The 16190-nt window shown below is 56.2% G+C and overlaps 1 protein-coding gene across 2 annotated transcripts in view; it reads right to left on the bottom strand.

Annotated features, from left to right (window-relative positions):
- SLC6A9 (solute carrier family 6 member 9) overlaps window positions 1-4706 on the bottom strand; it is a 31725-nt gene extending 27019 nt beyond the window's left edge. Inside the window, exon 1 of one of the 2 annotated variants that reach the window (XM_055138202.1) lies at window positions 4441-4706. The gene's annotated coding sequence lies outside the window, so the exon portion shown is untranslated. Of the gene's footprint in view, window positions 1-4263; window positions 4385-4440 lie in introns of those variants that run through there. The other variant, XM_055138203.1, reaches the window with a different exon arrangement.
- Window positions 4707-16190: the final 11484 nt, after the last annotated feature.

Genomic DNA, 16190 nt, shown 5'->3' with positions numbered 1-16190 from the left:
CACTAAGCACTATCCTTGACTTTTTTGGTGGGGGCGGTTATTTTGGTTTAGGGACCACCTGGTGATGCTCGGTCCATGTGGTGCCAAGGATCAAACCTGGCAAAGCATCTGTTCCAGACCTTTGAACCACCTACTTGACCTGCTTCTAAGAAAGCAAAATAGGGGCTGGAGCGATAGCACAGCGGGTAGGGCATTTGCCTTGCACATGGCCAACCTGGGTTCAATTCCCAGCATCCCATATGGTCCCCTGAGCAATGCCAGGAGTAATTCCTGAGTGCAGAGCCAGGAGTAACCCCTTGTGCATTGCCAGGTGTGACCCAAAAGGGAAAAAAAAGAAAAGCAAAATAGTTTTGTTTTTTCAGGGTCACACCCAGATGTACTCAGGGTTTACTCTTGTTTTTCTTTTGCTTTTTGGGTCACACCCAGCGATGCTCAGGGGTTACTCCTGGCTTTGCACTCAGGAATTACTCCTGGCGGTGCTTGGGGGACCATATGGGATGCCAGGGATCGAACCCGGGTCGGCCGTGTGCAAGACAAACGCCCTAACCCGCTGTGCTATCGCTCCGGCCCTCAGGGTTTACTCTTGACTCTGAGCTCAGGGATCACTTCCTGACAGACCTTAGGGGACCATATGGGGTTCCAGGGATTGAAACTGAGTCAACCCTGTGCAAGGCAAGTACCCTACCCCTGTGCTGTATCTCCAGCCTTGCAAAAATAGTTTGTTTTTTGTATTTGTTTTTGTTTTTTGGGTCACATCCGGCGATTGCACAGGGGTTATCCTGGCTCATACACTCAGGAATTACCCCTGGCGGTGCTCAGGGGACCATATGGGATGCTGGGAATCGAACCTGGGTCGGCCGCATGCAAGGCTCCAAGCCCAAAAAACATAGTTTTATTGAAAGAAATTTATTTTGAGAAATATAAGGAGAGAGAGAAGGAGGGAGGCAGACAGGGAAGGAGAGAGAGAGAGAGAGAGAGAGAGAGAGGGAAGGAGGGAGAGAGAGAAAAAGGGAGGGAGGGAGGGAGACAGAGAGAGAGAGAGAGAGAGAGAGAGAACAGTGAGAATAGGAACTTCTCCACAGTAGATAAAAAGCAGAGAATGACTTACTGCTTTTTGGGAGGAAGAATACATAATTTCTACTTTATTTTCGACTCTACAGGTCCACATTTCCCACCCCTCCAATGCATTAATCTCCAAAGCCCCAAGCCAGGAATGGAGCTTAGCAGTAGAGCACTCGCTTTGATGGTATGGGCGAGGCCCAGGTTCAGTCCCTAGCACCGCAAAAACAAAACAAAACAAAATCAAAACACACCAAGAAACCCAAAGCCAACCAAAAGAGCTGATTCTCCACCACCAACAGGATAAGCCCTAGCTGCTGAGCAGGCTGGCAAGGCTGGCACAATCCTATTCACTTATACCACAAACATGTATTGCTCTCTTACTATGTCCTAGACCCACGTGAGGCACCAAGAACCCATGAATCTCAGTTCCATAAAGCACGCAGGCTGAGCTGAATGTAGAGTAAAGCCTGCCTACCACCGTTAAGCCAGAGCTAAAGGTGTGAAAGAGCAAAGTCTCCCCAGGCCCCCGGGGATACCAGGAGGACATCCCTGAGGAAGTAAGGGTTCAGGGACACGGGAGCTGATCTAGCTATATAGCAACCGCAGGGAGAGAACTTCTAAGTCAATGAAACCGAGCCAACCTGGGCTTAAGCTGGGGAGAGTGGCCCAGGCTGAAGGGGGGTAGAGCAAGCAGGCCCGGACCTTCGAGACTCTAGTAGGGGCCACAACCAGCAGGACTGCAGGGGCCACTCATGCTCTGGTGATGGGGATGGTCCCAGCATGGTGCCCAGGTGACCACTGGGTGCCGGGGCATGGAAAATCTCCCAGGCCCAATTGTGGATTTCTTTATCCTGCCTGTGGAGAAAGAACCTGAGTGAAGGAGGGCAGAAGAAAGAACCTGGGTTCAGGCAGAGCAGTCGGAGGTGGGAGAGCGCTGAGCAGAAGGTGGGAAGAGCACACAGATGTGAGTGTGACACAGAACTGGGCTAGGCGGGTGGGACATGGGTGGGGGGGTCTCTCAGACCCAGAGCCGGAAAGCAGGGGCTGCTGCAGGTCTGGAGTGGAAGAGATAGTGGGGCGAGTTGTCGGTCCCCCTCCCTCCCAAGGACATATGGATACAAAGTCCTGTTAGAGTCTCTGTCTTTCTTTGCCCCCAGACAGATCAATCTTTTGGGGGCAAGAGGATGGGGGTGGGTGGGTCCAAACTGGTTGTGTTCGGGGGACCCCATGGTTCTGGATATTAAACACGGGTCTGCTGCATGCAAGGAAGGTGCGGCAACCCCTGGCCAGTCACTATGAGGGGTTATCGGGCCAAACCCTGGGGTACTCCTGGGGGTGGACAGTGACAGGCTTTTCCCCTGCCTTCAAAGTCCTCACAGTTTAGTAGAGAGGGAGAGGAGAAGGTACACTCTCCAGGCACTGGACAGAGGGGGTGGGAGCAGGCGAGGGGCCTTAGCTCAGCCTGGGAGTCAGGTGGATGACCTGTGGCTACCTGCAGCCACCTGTGGCCTTCTGTGGCCACCTGTGGCCCTTGCGGCCTGAGGGACTAGTCAGCATTCCCAGAGGGCTCTGCCTTCATGTCTTCGCTCGGATGGTTTTCTGTTCCTTGAGGAATTTTGTCCTCATTTCCACTTGCGTATACCCTACCCATCCTCAAAACTCGTCCCAAAGCCATTATCTTCAAGAAACCGTCCTTGGCAGGCCCAGTCGCAATCCATCTTTCTACGGAACCCCCGAAGCATCCAGCGGCCAGCTAGTTAGCACGCTCGTCACATGCAGCACTGCGGCAAGGCTCCTGTGTCTGGCTCCCCACCCGCTGGCCAGCTCTCAGAGCAGAGGGGTGATTGTTCTGTGTCCGCAGCTGGGCACTGAGGGGTTATCATCGCAGTCGCAGTGGAGGCCGAGTAAGGGGGCGTTTTCTCTGCGGTCCCTGTAAACATTTGGGCATGCTCCGTGTGGCGCCTTAGTCCCTTCTAAGCACCAACCCCCTCACCCACTCCTCTCATCTTCCCCCAGACTCAGGGGGCCCTAGGAAGGCTCTTTAACCTCACATGTCCTTTCTATTCTTCACCCTCCCCCAGCCTTTATCCTCTAGTATCCGTGGCATCAGATAATGTCTCTGCAAAGGAACAGACAACCCCCCCCCCACGCTTTGCGAGCCAGCTGTCAGAGAGCGGGGGATGCGGCTCCTTTAAGAGTGACCGGCGGGGGCGTGGCTTGCGGCGAGCAGGCCCGAAAGGGGGCGCGGCTCCTTTAAGAAGGCGCCGGCGGTCTGCGGGGAGGCCTTGGAGACCGGCGGGCGGGCAGGGGCGCGGTCGCGCCCAGAGCTGCGGCACCGCCCCGAGCACCCCGATTCCTCGAAGCGGGGCGCGTCCGCCCTAATCGGGGTGCGCTGCGTGTGCGTGTGTGTGTGTGTGTGCGCGCGCGCGTGTGTGTGTGTGCGTGCGTGTGTGTGCGGGGAGGGCGGCGGGCGTTACATCAGCCGCCACGTGTGGGCCTCCCAGCTGGTGTGGAGGCGGCGGCCCCGCCCCCGGCCCCTGCGGTGGAAAAGTACCGGGGCGCCAGGGTCCCCGCCCCCGGCCCCGCCCCCGGCCGCGCCGGCCCCTCCCGGGCCCCAGGGCGAGCCCCCCGCCCGGCCGCGGACGCTAGGCCCCTGCCCTCACCTGCGCCCGCGCTGGAGGCGCCTCCCGGGGGTCGCAGCCCCCAGCCCCCACCCCCAGGACCGCCCCCGCCGGCACCCTTGCCCAAAGCCGGAGCCGCGGACAAAGAGAGCCCGCGGGCGCGGGACCCCGCTCGGGGCGGCGGGGTGGGCGCACAGATAGCGGGAGGCCGCCGGCTGCACGGGCCAGATAGGCGGCCAGGCCGGCCAGCCCCAGGGCGCGGGGATGCTGCGAGCCCGCACGCCGGGCGCGGACGCTCCACGCCGCTCCCCGCCGCCCCCCGGCCGCCGCAGGGCCCCCGGCGCCCCAGACGGACCGTGACACGCCGCGGTTCCGGGGCCACCCGCACAGCCCCGGCGCCCGCCGCCCCCGCCCGAGCTAGCGTCGGCACGCAGCGCCCCCCCGCCCCTAAAAATGCCTACACCCCCCCACCACACACACACACACACACATACACACACATACACACACACACACGCCGCCGTTCCCGCCCGCTGCAGCTCCCGGGTGACAGCGGTGACACCCAGACGCGCGCACCTACCCCGACCTTTGCGGCGAGACAGACATCCCCGTGCGTGCACCCACACTCTTACCCACAGATGCCCGCATGCATGCGCGAGCACACACACACGCACACACACGCACGCACGCCGGTCCCGGGGCTCAGCCGCCAGAAGGACCGACGGCCGGACGCCGCCTGCCCGCAGCCCCCCCTTACCATGCTGCAGCCCCCGGCCCGGGCGTGCTGGGTCCGCACCGCGGTGCGCCCAGGTGGCTTTCTTAAAGGGAAAGTTGCATCAGCCTCCGGAGGCTCCGAGCCGCTGCGAGTCCGCCCGCCCCGCCGCGCCACTCGCGGCTCCTCCGAAGCTTGTTGTGTTTTGGTTTCGGGGAGGCGGGGGCCAAGAGTTTGGTGAAAGTTTGGAGAGTGGAGAAGGCTTGGGAGTCCTAGCCAAGTCCCTCCTCTGCCCGAGCAGCTCCCCTGGCCGTCCTCCTCCCCCTTCTCCCGTCTCATCCCCACCCCGCTGGCCGACTTCTCAGGCTCCTCCTCCCAGGGAATAAAATTACAAGTCGCTCCTGCTTTCGGGTGATTGATCCCCCTCGCGAACCCCAGGGAGTGGGCTCCACAAAGGACATCCCCCCTCCCCCCTTCTTGGCCCCTGCCTCCCTGCCCTCCAGCTGGGGTCTTGGAGAAAGCAGATTTGGGTCCCTTTGGGCTAGGCTGGATGGAAGCCAGAGGGCGGGGGGCACTTCGGGGGGCTGGGGCTGAAGTTAGCCCGCCAGGCCGCGGCCTTCTGCGCCTGCGTTCCCCCTGGAGAGTAGTCAGAGCAAATTCCATTCCCATCGGAGCTGCACCGCTAGGGAATGTGGGCACAGCTGGGCAAGGCCTGGGTTCTACACCTCCCAGCTGGAGGGCAGAGGGCAATGCGTTCTCAGGGGTCCGCCTTTGACTGCTTGGTGAGCCTTACGTACAAAGGCCCTGGGTTTCAGAGGCTGCCACACCAAGCTGGGCCCCCCGAGTCCTCCCTGGGAGACAGACCCGGGCTCCCAGCCCCGCTTGCAGGAGAAGCGCTGGAAGGAGCATTGCTGAGCCTCAGTTTCCCCCAGCAGTGAAAGGGGACAGGCGTGTGGCTGCCTTATTCCTGTGTGAAGCCTGGAGGGGACGGCAGACCTGCTCCTGTGGTGAGAGCCAGCCACCCCCTTTCCCGGAGACCCTGGTGGCCCTACCCTAAGTGGAGCGCTGGCCTGGAAAGGCTGCTGGCCTCTGCACCCGGGTCCTTTCCTTGCTGCTGCCGTCTGGACAGGAAACCAGCGTGATTTGTCCTTGGTGACAGCCGGCCTCCCAGGCTGGTGCACATGTGCCCGCACACGGTCCTCGGAGGAGTGCAGTTTCACGGCTGCAGCCTGTGAACTGAGCACCGCATCTTCCCCCCTGCAGAGCACGTGGCTAGCACAGCCGTCAGGGGAGGGGCCTGGGTCCGGGAAGACACAGTGGTCTCATCCGCTGACCATTTGCCTTTTTGCTCTGTGCCCCAGGACCTCACACGTTTCCTGTGCACAAATTGCAGGGTGTGTGTATGTGTGTGAATGTGTGAGTATGTGAGTGAGTGTGTGTGTGTGGGGGTGTGTGTAGGTGTGCATGTGAGTGTGGATATGAATGGGTGGGTGTGAGTGTGTGTGAATATGTATATGAGTGTGTGGGTATGTGTATGTATGTGTATGTGTGTTTTTAAGTGTGTATTTTTGTGTTTATGTGTGTATTGTGTGTCTTCTTTTTTTTTTTTTTTTTTTTTTTGCTTCTTGGGTCACACCTGGCAATGCACAGGGGATAATCCTGGCTCATGCACTCAGGAATCACTCCTGGCAATGTTCAGGGAACCGTATGGGATGCTGGGAATCGAACCCTACCCGCTGCGCTATTGCTCCAACCCCAAGTCTTTTTATTTCTGTATGAGTGTGTGTTTGCAGTGTATGTGTTTATGTGCACATGTATGTGTGTGTGCACTTATGTGCATGTGTGTTTATGTGCATGTGTGTGTACATACTTGGTGCAGCAGCTCTGTGAGTGGGGAATGTGTCCTACTGCAGGGAGGGACAGGTGTGTCCCAGCCCACCTTGCCTCTCCGGCCAGGACATACATTCTCTCTCTGGCCTGCCCTCCTCCTCCCCTTCCCGCCCTACAGGCCCACCAAAGGGTGGCAGGAGGCTGCTGGAGCTGGTGATGTGATGGGGCGGGGTTCCGGAGAGAGGGTGGGACCCTGACCTTCTTCCCCTTGAAGCAATAGATGAGAAGAGGGTGCTGGGTGCAGAGGGCACAGCTGACGATCACTGCCCTAGGAGAGTGGGGCTCCCGCTTTCCTGCAGATGCGGCTCTTCTGGAAGGAGGCAGGTTCAGGAGCCCAGCAGGCCTGCTGGAGGCCTTAGGGTGGGGCAGGCCAGCCGGGAGGGCTCCAAGAAGTGGGTGGGTGTCCAGGCGTCAGCCCTTTGAGGGCCTCGCCGGAGGAGAGGGTGTCGGACGAACCCGGGTGTGCGGGGGCAGCCGAGCACTGTAGCCCAGAGAGGTGCCTTTTCTGGGGTGGGGGGGTAGGGGCAGCTGGACGGGCTGCCCTTGTGGGTTTGCCAGACAAGCCATGCCTGTCTGGTGTGCCGGAGCCAGGGTACCGAGGGCACGTCTCACCCACCTTGGTCCGGAGCGTGTCCGCAGCCGCGCCGCCCACTGAGCCCGCGGAGGAACTCGGGAGAGAGAGAGACTCAGCTCTGAAGTGGCGGCTCTCTTCCAACCAGAACGAAGCCCCAAAGGGAGACAGGTCTGGCCTAGCCCTGGTCAGCGTGGGGATGGCCTTCGCAGCTGGAGGGGAGCTGGGCCCTGGGGGGAGAAGGGCATGGCCAGCCCGACCAGGTCGCGGTGGGGGCAGGAACGAGGGTCAGGCGCAGGGACAAACAGGAGGACCTGGAGAGTCAGACATCCCGCTGCTGTCCTGCCTCTTCCTGGAGCGGGCAGCGGAGGGCAGGCTGCCAGTGGGCCCCACCCGCCGTGGACGAGGGCGGTCTCAGGAGCCTCCAGTTACAGGGCTATTTCCTGGGAGGGCTGAACCCCCAGTGCGTAGCGCTTCCTCCTTTGTGGTTCCCAGCCTGCAGGACCCAGGCGTCTCGGGGGGCGGGTCTGGTTAGGTGCCTGTCTGCTGGCCGTGCGGGCCGGGCGGGCGGGCCAGGCAGGCTTCAGGCCACTGTGGAGGGCTCTGTAACTGCTGGCAGCCCTGGCCACCGGGGTGCTGAGAGGCCCTGCTGGGAAGCTGGAGGGAGGGTGGACATGGCTTTGTGGTCTGGACTGACCAGTGGTCTCACTTCCTCAGAGCTGTCTCAGGAGCCCAGGAGCATTCTGGGGTTGCTGGCTGGGCCGTGTCTCTCTTGAGCCCTGAGCCTAGTGGCGGGTGGCTGGCACTGAGTGCCCACCCTGCTCGGCCCCAGGCAAGGGGGTGAGTGAGTGCTCTCAGCTCCAAGAGCTGACTTGGAGGTGCCATGTGCCCCTTGGGCCACGCTGTTGGGCTTTCTCTGGCCACAGTTCAGAGGGCAGAAGGAAAGGAGCCAACCATAGGGTGCCAAGCAGGGCTCCAGGATGGCCCAGAGTGGCCCCGGGACATAGAGGGCCCAGCACCTCTGTCCTGGACACTCAACACCCAGACTCCCACATGTCCTCACGCTTCCGGAGTTCAGAATCACCGCCCAAGGCAGCTGGAGCTGCCCAGAGCATGAACACCCCCAAACCAGAGTGCCCGGTTCCCAGGACACCCAGCAACCGACCCCGGGGCGCAGCACCCAGCACCTCTGGAGGGTTCAAGGCCAGCACCCCTTTCCCTGGACAGGGGCGGGAGGCTTCGGGGAGCAGGTCCTCCTGCCACCACGTGACTGACAGCAGCACTGCTTTCTAGAAGCTTCATCCAGGGTCTGGGGAGCCCAGAGGGGCTGCTCTTCAGGGGGAGGGGCTCCCCCACCGCATGGCCACTGTCCCTCCCCATGTATTGGGACCTGTGCTCAGCTCTTGGCCCTTCCAGGCCTGCCCCGGGTCCTGCCCCCATGAGCCAGTGTATGTCGGGGGGTGGGGGCTGTCACCCTAGCCTGGATGATGGTCCTTGGTCGGAGGCCACCGGGGTTGATCTGTCACCAGCAGCAGGTCCCACTGTGGCCTTGGGTCCGGCCGTCCTGCTGCTCCCTCCCCACCTTGCTGCCCTTCCAGGGGGCATGCCGGTACCTCCTCCCTCAGACCCCCGCGGTGCCAGAGACAAGCCCCCACTGTGGTCAGCGGAGGCTACTGACTGGACAGAGGCCCGTGACTGGGCAGTCCTTGCAGTCCCCTGCCCCACTGAACCCAGACACTCTTTGGATGAGGAAGACAGGAAGAGGGGTGGCTAAAAGTTGAACAGCCAACACCAAAAATAGCCCTCACCCTGGGGAGAATCCGGTGACCCCCGAGTCCGGCCCACCCCCCGACCCGTCTGCTGCCCTGGAACCTCTGGGGAGGGCTCCTGCCTGTCTGCACGTCCCAGCTCTGAGCTGAGGAGTCCCTACAGCCTCGACGGAGGGACTGAGCTGAGATACCCCTGCGAAGGGTGACATCAGCGGGTCATGACATCACAGGGAGGGATCCCCGCGGTGCTGGATGTGGGTGGGGTACAGCTGTGGGGCGGGTGGGGCTCCATCTGCTGGCAGCTCCCCCTGGTTCCCAGCAGCTACGGAAGGCAGGGCTGGATAAGGCCGTGCTGGGGGGGCCCGGTCTTATCTGTTCCCCCCACATGCCTGATTAGTCTCTTACCAGGGGCTGGCTGAGGGCGCTGGCCAGGGGCAGATTGCAGAGGGGATGGTGTCAGCTGGGCCCAGCTGGGCTCCAGGGCAGAAGGCAGGGTCCCCAAGCCCCAGGAGGGGGTGGAGGGCCTGGGAGAGCAGTGTGGGTAGTGGTTAAGGGGAATCTGAGGCCTGACCACCCTCAGGCCTGCTCCAGGCCTGTCACCTAGGGGGGCAGCGAGCACCCTCTTGCCAGCCAGTGCAGTGAGGCACGAGCAGAGCACTGCTGAGTGGACGGAGGGCTCAGTGCCGATGGCAAAGGAGGGCCGGGATCCAGTCCATACTACTGGTGCTCTTCCAGCTGAGATCAGGGTCCTGCTGACCCAGCCTGGTGGGATTCCCGGGTGCCCCAGAGCCCCGCGCATGGCCCTGGATATTCCCAATGAGGCTTTACCTTCGCCCCCCCCCAGGATCCCCCCACCTCTGGCTGGGTTTCCTTGAGCAGTCCCCCACAGACACCTCTGGTCCCTAGTGCCCTCTAGTGTCACGAGCCTTCCACGGACATTTAGAGGGATGCTCAGGCCACATCCGGCCCCGACAAGGGGCCCTCGCTGAGCTGGTGGTGATTCCACCATCCTTATGTCTCTCTCACAGAACAGAAGTGATCCCTGCTTCCTCGAAATGGTTTAATGAGGTCAAACAGTCTACCCAAGCCAGAGCTTGAACTTGAACCCAGGCAAGCCTGACTCTGACCTCTCTGGACACACAGAGCTCGGGGTGGGCTGAGCCTGTGGCCTGGGGACCCGGTCACAGAGTCACCTGCACCCTACAGATGGTCCGAGTGTGACTGTGATTGTGTGTCTGGCCACTGGGGTTCTCCAGCAGATTCTAAGCGGTGAGTGTGAGCTGCGCGCCACAGTGCTGGGTGTCAGGCAGTTGGGGCTTTGGGGTGACAGCATGTCAGTACCATGTGACAAGGACACGGCGTGTCAAGCGGGTGGTGGGAAGTCACCGTGTCACCTGGTGTGACTGTGCGCTGGGGAGAACAGGGGCCCGACCCACAGCACTCTTGGCCTTGTGGTTCCAGCACTGTCCGTCCCCATGACCCCCGGGGTGACCACTCCAGGGGCTTCTGTTCTTGCTCTCTCTCTCCCTTTCAGGAAGTAAAGCGAATAGGGCTACAGAGTTTTAACTTTTTTCATGGGATTTTTTTTTTGGGGGGGTGAGAAGATGTTATAGACTTTCAAGTAATTTCTCCAAAAACAATCATTTTATTATTTTATCTATTTATTTATTTTCAGCCTGGAGCTATAGCACAGCGGGTAGGGCATTTGCCTTGCATGTGACTGACCCGGGTTCGATTCCTCCGTTTCTCTCGGAGAGCCTGGCAAGCTACCGAGAGTATCCCGCCCGCATGGCAGAGCCTGGCAAGCTGCCCGTGGTATATTCGATATGCCAAAAACAGTAACAACAAGTCTCACAATGGAGACATTACTGGTGCCCGCTCGAGCAAATTGATGAACAATGGGACGGCAGTGCTACAGTGCTATTTATTTATTTTCAGGAGGGCCCACACCTGGTGGCACTCAAGGTTTACTCTTTGTTCTGTGCTGCTCCAGGTGGGGCTCAAGACTCCTGTGCTGTGTTGGGGATTCAAGTGGGTCAGCAGCACGCAAGGGCAGCACCGTATTCCCTGCACTGTCTCTCCAGCACCCCCGAATCACTGAATCATTTCTCACGAAGGGCTTATGGAGAGGCGGCTCGGCCCCGCACCTCCACCCTTGCCCTCCCGGGACGCGGGTTCCCATCACCAGCGCCGTCACCTCCCTTATTCCCATCCACTCACACATACACACAAATGAAATACGTGTATTCAAATGTTCTGGCTGGACTTTGGATATCAGTTCTCATCAGTGTTTGCAGACCCAAGACCTCTGACAGGGTCCAGGAGGCAAAAACAATGTTCACAGAAGCACTCAAAACACTTCATAGTTATTTGCCGTTTTCACTCCATTGATGTTTGTGCAGATGTGGCCAGAGCGGCAGTGGGTAAAACTCCGAATGGATCGGGGCGGAGCTCCCAACTGTGTTAACAATTTGTGTGTTTTCACTGCCGGCACAGTAGAACGGAAAAGGGCCGGTTTCTTTTCAAAGGTCCTCCACAAAGCCGTAAAATGGTCAATTTTATTAACTCAGCCCTTGAATGTGTCTTTTCAATATTTCTTTGGTACCAAATGTGAAATTTCTTTCAGGAATGCCTGCCACTGACAGGGGAATGTCTCAAGGAAAAGCTTTTTCTGAGAGCCGTGAGCTAAATAAAAGTCCCTTCCTGGGGCTGTAGCGATAGCACAGCGGATAGGGCGTTGGCTTTGAAGGCGGCCGACCCAAATTTGATTCCCAGCATCCCATATGGTCCCCCGAACACCGCCAGGAGTAATTCCTGAGTGCGTGAGCCAGAAGTAACCCCTGAGCATTACCGGGCGTGACCCAAAAAAAAAGGTCCCTTCTTCAGTAGGCCCTGGTCCTTTGGTCTTTAACTGGGGTCTTCCCAGCAGCGCCAGGGCACCAGAGACACACCCAGTGGTGCTCAGGGGCCAGGCAGAGTTGGTGACCAGGGCCTTTTTCATGCCAGCATGAGCTCCTTACCAGAGATTAAAAGTAATTGTTCAGACATGGATGTTTGACACATGTTTTCTCAAAAGTGAATGGAAGGGGTCTACTGTATCGAGGGAGAGCTTTCAGGGCCCGGGGAGATGGCGAGTGCAGGTTCTGCATGCAGAAGGCTCAGAGTCTGGTCTCCACCATGCACTTCCCCGGCCCCACAAGTACCGTCCATGTGGCCCTAGTGGTCCCCATTACTGCTGGGTCCAAGCAGGCTCATGCTGCCTGGTTGACCCATTCTCAGCGGGTGTGACCTCTCGGCCGCCAAGTGCTGCTTGGGAGTTCCCCACCCCTCCAATCTTTTAGTGTTTGTTGCTCATGATAAAATCAGAACTTTTATGGGGCTGGAGCAATAGCACAGCAGGTAGGGCATTTGCCTTGCACGTGCCCGACCCAGGTTCGATTCCCAGCATCCCATAAGGTCCCCTGAGCACCACCAGAGGTAATTCCTGAGTGCAGAGCCAGGAGTAACCCCTGTGCATCGCCGGGTGTGATCCAAAAAAGAAAAAAAAATTAGAACTTTTAGGGTCTGGAAGATAGCTCAGAGGGCCAGAGAATAGGTCCCGCATGTACGAGGCCCGAGTTCGATTCCTAGCTCTGCGTGATCCTCAGGCACCACTTGGGCTGACCCTGGTGTCCTCCAACATCACTAGGCCCAAGCAGCCCTATCTCTCTGGATCCCAGAATTGAATCACCTGGCCCAGCTGGCCAACATCACCAGGGATGGCACCCACCAGACCCCTAAAACACCTGGAGCCCCCAGGCCCCTGGCAACTTGGCAAATTTAAAGTTTTCAAATGAGAACTAGAAGTTGGAAAACTTCTATTTGCTACCGTGGGTTTGAAAGCTTCCCAGGGTTGATGAGATTGATAATGACATTGTTGAACGTGCAGGTTTGTCTATTAATCGGTACTGTTTATGAAGTATGTCAATATTCAAAAGATCTCTGTGTAACTCAGTGAATCAATACTTTCCGAATGACCAGAATGTTGAGGTCACAAAATCATGCAGGAATGAAAGTGAAGCCAGATCAATGGGTTGAATGTGACAAAGTTTATTGCCAGTGTTCAGACTGCAGACTGCATACCACTCCCTGTAGGAAATGGCACCTGGACAGCAGGTAGGGTGCTTGCCTTGCGTAAGGCCAACCTGGGTTCAAGCCCCGGCATCCTAGATGGTCACCCGAGTAATTCCTGAGTGCGGGGCCAAGAGTAACCCCCGAGATACTGTGGGGTGTGATCCCCTAAAGTAAACACAAACAAAGAAAACAGGGAGCTGACTCAGAGGGCTGGGGCACATATCGACATGCACAGGCCCTCAGGTTTGGTCCCTGACACTGCTTAGACCCCAGAGCACTGCTGGGGTGTCCCCTCCCCACAAAGGAAGTCCATTTCTTGGGTACTCACAATGATAGCTGTCCACAATGAACCATAAAAGCTACTAAAGTCCCCCCACCTCCCTACTAACTGTGAACCTCAGTCCCTTCATCTATTTCAACCCAAACCACGGACTGATGACAAACCATACCGAGCCTGAGTCTGTCGGCCAGACAGGAAAGGGATTTGCAAAAATGTAAAAGAATGTGACTTTCCTTAGTAAAGTTTTTGTTTGGGAAAGTAAGTTGCTATTTAACGACATTTTCCCTCCTGATAACATATGATTTATGTTGTTATGTTGAATTAATTGCATTACCTTTTTGGTTTTAACTTCAATATAGTAAGTATAAATATAGTTCCTATAGGACAGGGGATGGCTTGGAGGGTCACAGCACGTGCTTCTCATGGGCAAGCCCTGCTGAAGTGCCTGGCGTTACAGAGACCCCCAGCTCTGCTGGGGTGGCTGCAAGCTCCAAGTCAGGAGTGACCCCAAGCCCCTCAAGCAATGATGAATGTGACTCAAAACCAAATACATATAGCACAACGGGTAGGGCGTTTGCCTTGCACGCGGCCGACCCAGGTTTGATTCCTCCATCCCTCTCGGAGAGCCCGGCAAGCTACCCAGAGTATCCTGCCTACATGGCAGAGCCTGGCAAGCTACCGGTGGCATATTCTGATATGCCAAAAACAGTAACAAGTCTCACAATGGAGATGTTACTGGTGCCGGCTCGAGCAAATCGATGAACAATGGACAACAGTGCTAGTGCTACAGATAATATAAACATTTAAAGTGTATTTAAGGCACTGTGTCCTCAATTCTTTTTAAACATATAAAGAGGGGCTGAAATAAATCCAGGACTTCTGAATTGAGTTACTCCTCTTATCCTTCTCCTCCTCCCCCTCCTCCCCTCCTCCCCCTCCTCCCCCTCCTCCTCCTCCTCCTCCTCCTCCTCCTCCTCCTCCTCCTCCTCCTTCTTCTTCTTCTTCTTCTTCTTCTTCTTCTTCTTCTTCTTCTTCTTCTTCTTCTTCTTCTTCTTCTTCTTCTTCTTCTTCTCCTTCTCCTTCTCCTCCTCCTCCTCCTCCTCCTCCTCCTCCTCCTCCTCCTCCTCCTCCTCCTCCTCCTCCTCCTCCTCCTCCTCCTCCTCCTCCTCCTCCTCCTTCTTCTTCTTCTTCTTCTTCTTCTTCTTCTTCTTCTTCTTCTTCTTCTTCTTCTTCTTCTTCTTCTTCTTCTTCTTCTTCTTCTTCTTCTTCTTCTTCCCTACCTGATGTATTATCACTCCAGTCCTCCTTTTCCTCCTCTTCCTTCTTCTTTTTGGTTTGCTCAGAGTTTACTCCTGCCTCTTTGCTCAGGGTTCACTCCTGGTAGGGCTTGGGGGATCATATCATATCATATCATATCATATCATATCATATCATATCATGTGCCAGAGATAGAACCTGGGTGAGCCCTATCTGCTGTGCTATCTGTCCAGCCTTGAGTTAACTGTTTTATTTAGGTATTGGGCATGTAAGTCAGTGGTGCTTGAACATTCAAGGCTCTGAGTTTCATCCACAGACCTGCTGTGTTCCCTGAGCACTGCTGGAGGGACCCCAGTGCAAGTCCAGGAGTTGTCCTTGAGCACAGCTGGGGGTGGCTCCAAATACGTGAAACCAACCAATCAAGGCCCCTACACAAGATGAAAAATTCTATTTATAAGAACAATAAAGCTGGCACATATAGGCATCGAACTTAACAAGAGACTAGATCTAAATTTGCTTCCACCACAAGAAGGAGTAATAAGGATGAGATAAAACCCAGGTGTTAGCAGTTACAAAGTTACAGTTTACACTGTACTCTCACTCCACCCCACATGATTTTCATTTGTTTTCCCTTAATGATAAGTGAAATGTTGAGCTACTTTTCATTGTCATTTTAATTCTTATTTTTAATCTATATTTCCTCTTCTGGAAAATGTCTGTTCTTAGTAAGACAGTGAGTAGGGCATTTGCCTTGTATGCAGCTGACCCGGGTTTGATCCCCTGCATCCCTTATGCAAGGTATTGAACCCGGGTCAGATATTTATTTGTGGAAAATGAAATTTTGCTCACACAAAAACTTAAACATAAACATTCATGACTATTTATTCTTCATAACTCCAACCCCAACCCTGCATCCTAAGCACCTCCAGGAGTAATTTGTGAATGGAACTGATGAGTCAGATGGCAAATATATGTTTAGTTTTCTTTTTTTGTTTTCTTTTTGGGTCACACCTGGCAATGTACAGGGGTTACTCCTGTCTCTTCACTCCAGAATTAGTGCAGTGGCAGTGCTCAGGGGACCATATGGGATGCTGGGAATTGAACCAGGGTCAGCCCTGTGCAAGGCAAATGCCCTACCCGCTGTGCTATTGCTCCAGCCCCATGTTTAGTTTTCTAAGAAATGGCTAATAGCAGCATGACCTAGGTTAAAGCCAGGTTCCAGATTGTTACCACTTTTATTTTCTGCTGTCCTTTATTCCTTTCCATGGATTGGTGTCTACCTGAAATCACTGATGTTGAGCCAGAAGAACAACCTTTCGTATTTCTTGAATTACATAGTTCTGCTGGTAACAGGTTGCCTCAGTTCTCATCCATTTGAAAATGGCTTTACTTTGGTTTGTTTTCATTTTTTACTTTTTGTTTTTTGTGTCATACCCAGCAATGCTCAGGGGTTACTCCTGGCAGTGCTCAGGAGACCATATGGGATGCCAGGGATCAATATGGGTTGGCTGCATGCAAGGCAAATGCCATACACACTGTACTATCGCTCCAGCCCTTATTTTTTTTTATTTTTATTTTTATTTTTTTGCTTTTTGGGTAACACCTGGCAACGCACAGGGGTTACTCCTGGCTCTGCACTCAGGAATTACCCCTGGCTGTGCTCAGGGGACCATATGGGATGCTGGGATTTGAACCCGGGTCGGCCGCGTGCAAGGCAAACGCCCTACCCGCTGTGCTATCTCTCCAGCCCCCAGCCTTTATTTTTTATTTAATTTTATTATTTTATTTTGTGTGTGGGGGGGTCACACCCAGGGATGCTCAGAGGCTACTCCTGGCTCCGCATTCATGAATTACTCCTGGCAGTGCTTGGGAGACCATATGGGATGCCAGGGATTAGAACTCAGGTTGGCCGCGT

This window comes from Sorex araneus, chromosome 5 (assembly GCF_027595985.1).
Source record: "Sorex araneus isolate mSorAra2 chromosome 5, mSorAra2.pri, whole genome shotgun sequence".
In the NCBI taxonomy this organism is placed as follows: domain Eukaryota; kingdom Metazoa; phylum Chordata; class Mammalia; order Eulipotyphla; family Soricidae; genus Sorex; species Sorex araneus.
The sequence above is the reverse complement of the archived record's forward strand: the minus strand, read 5'-3'. Positions and strand labels throughout refer to the sequence as shown.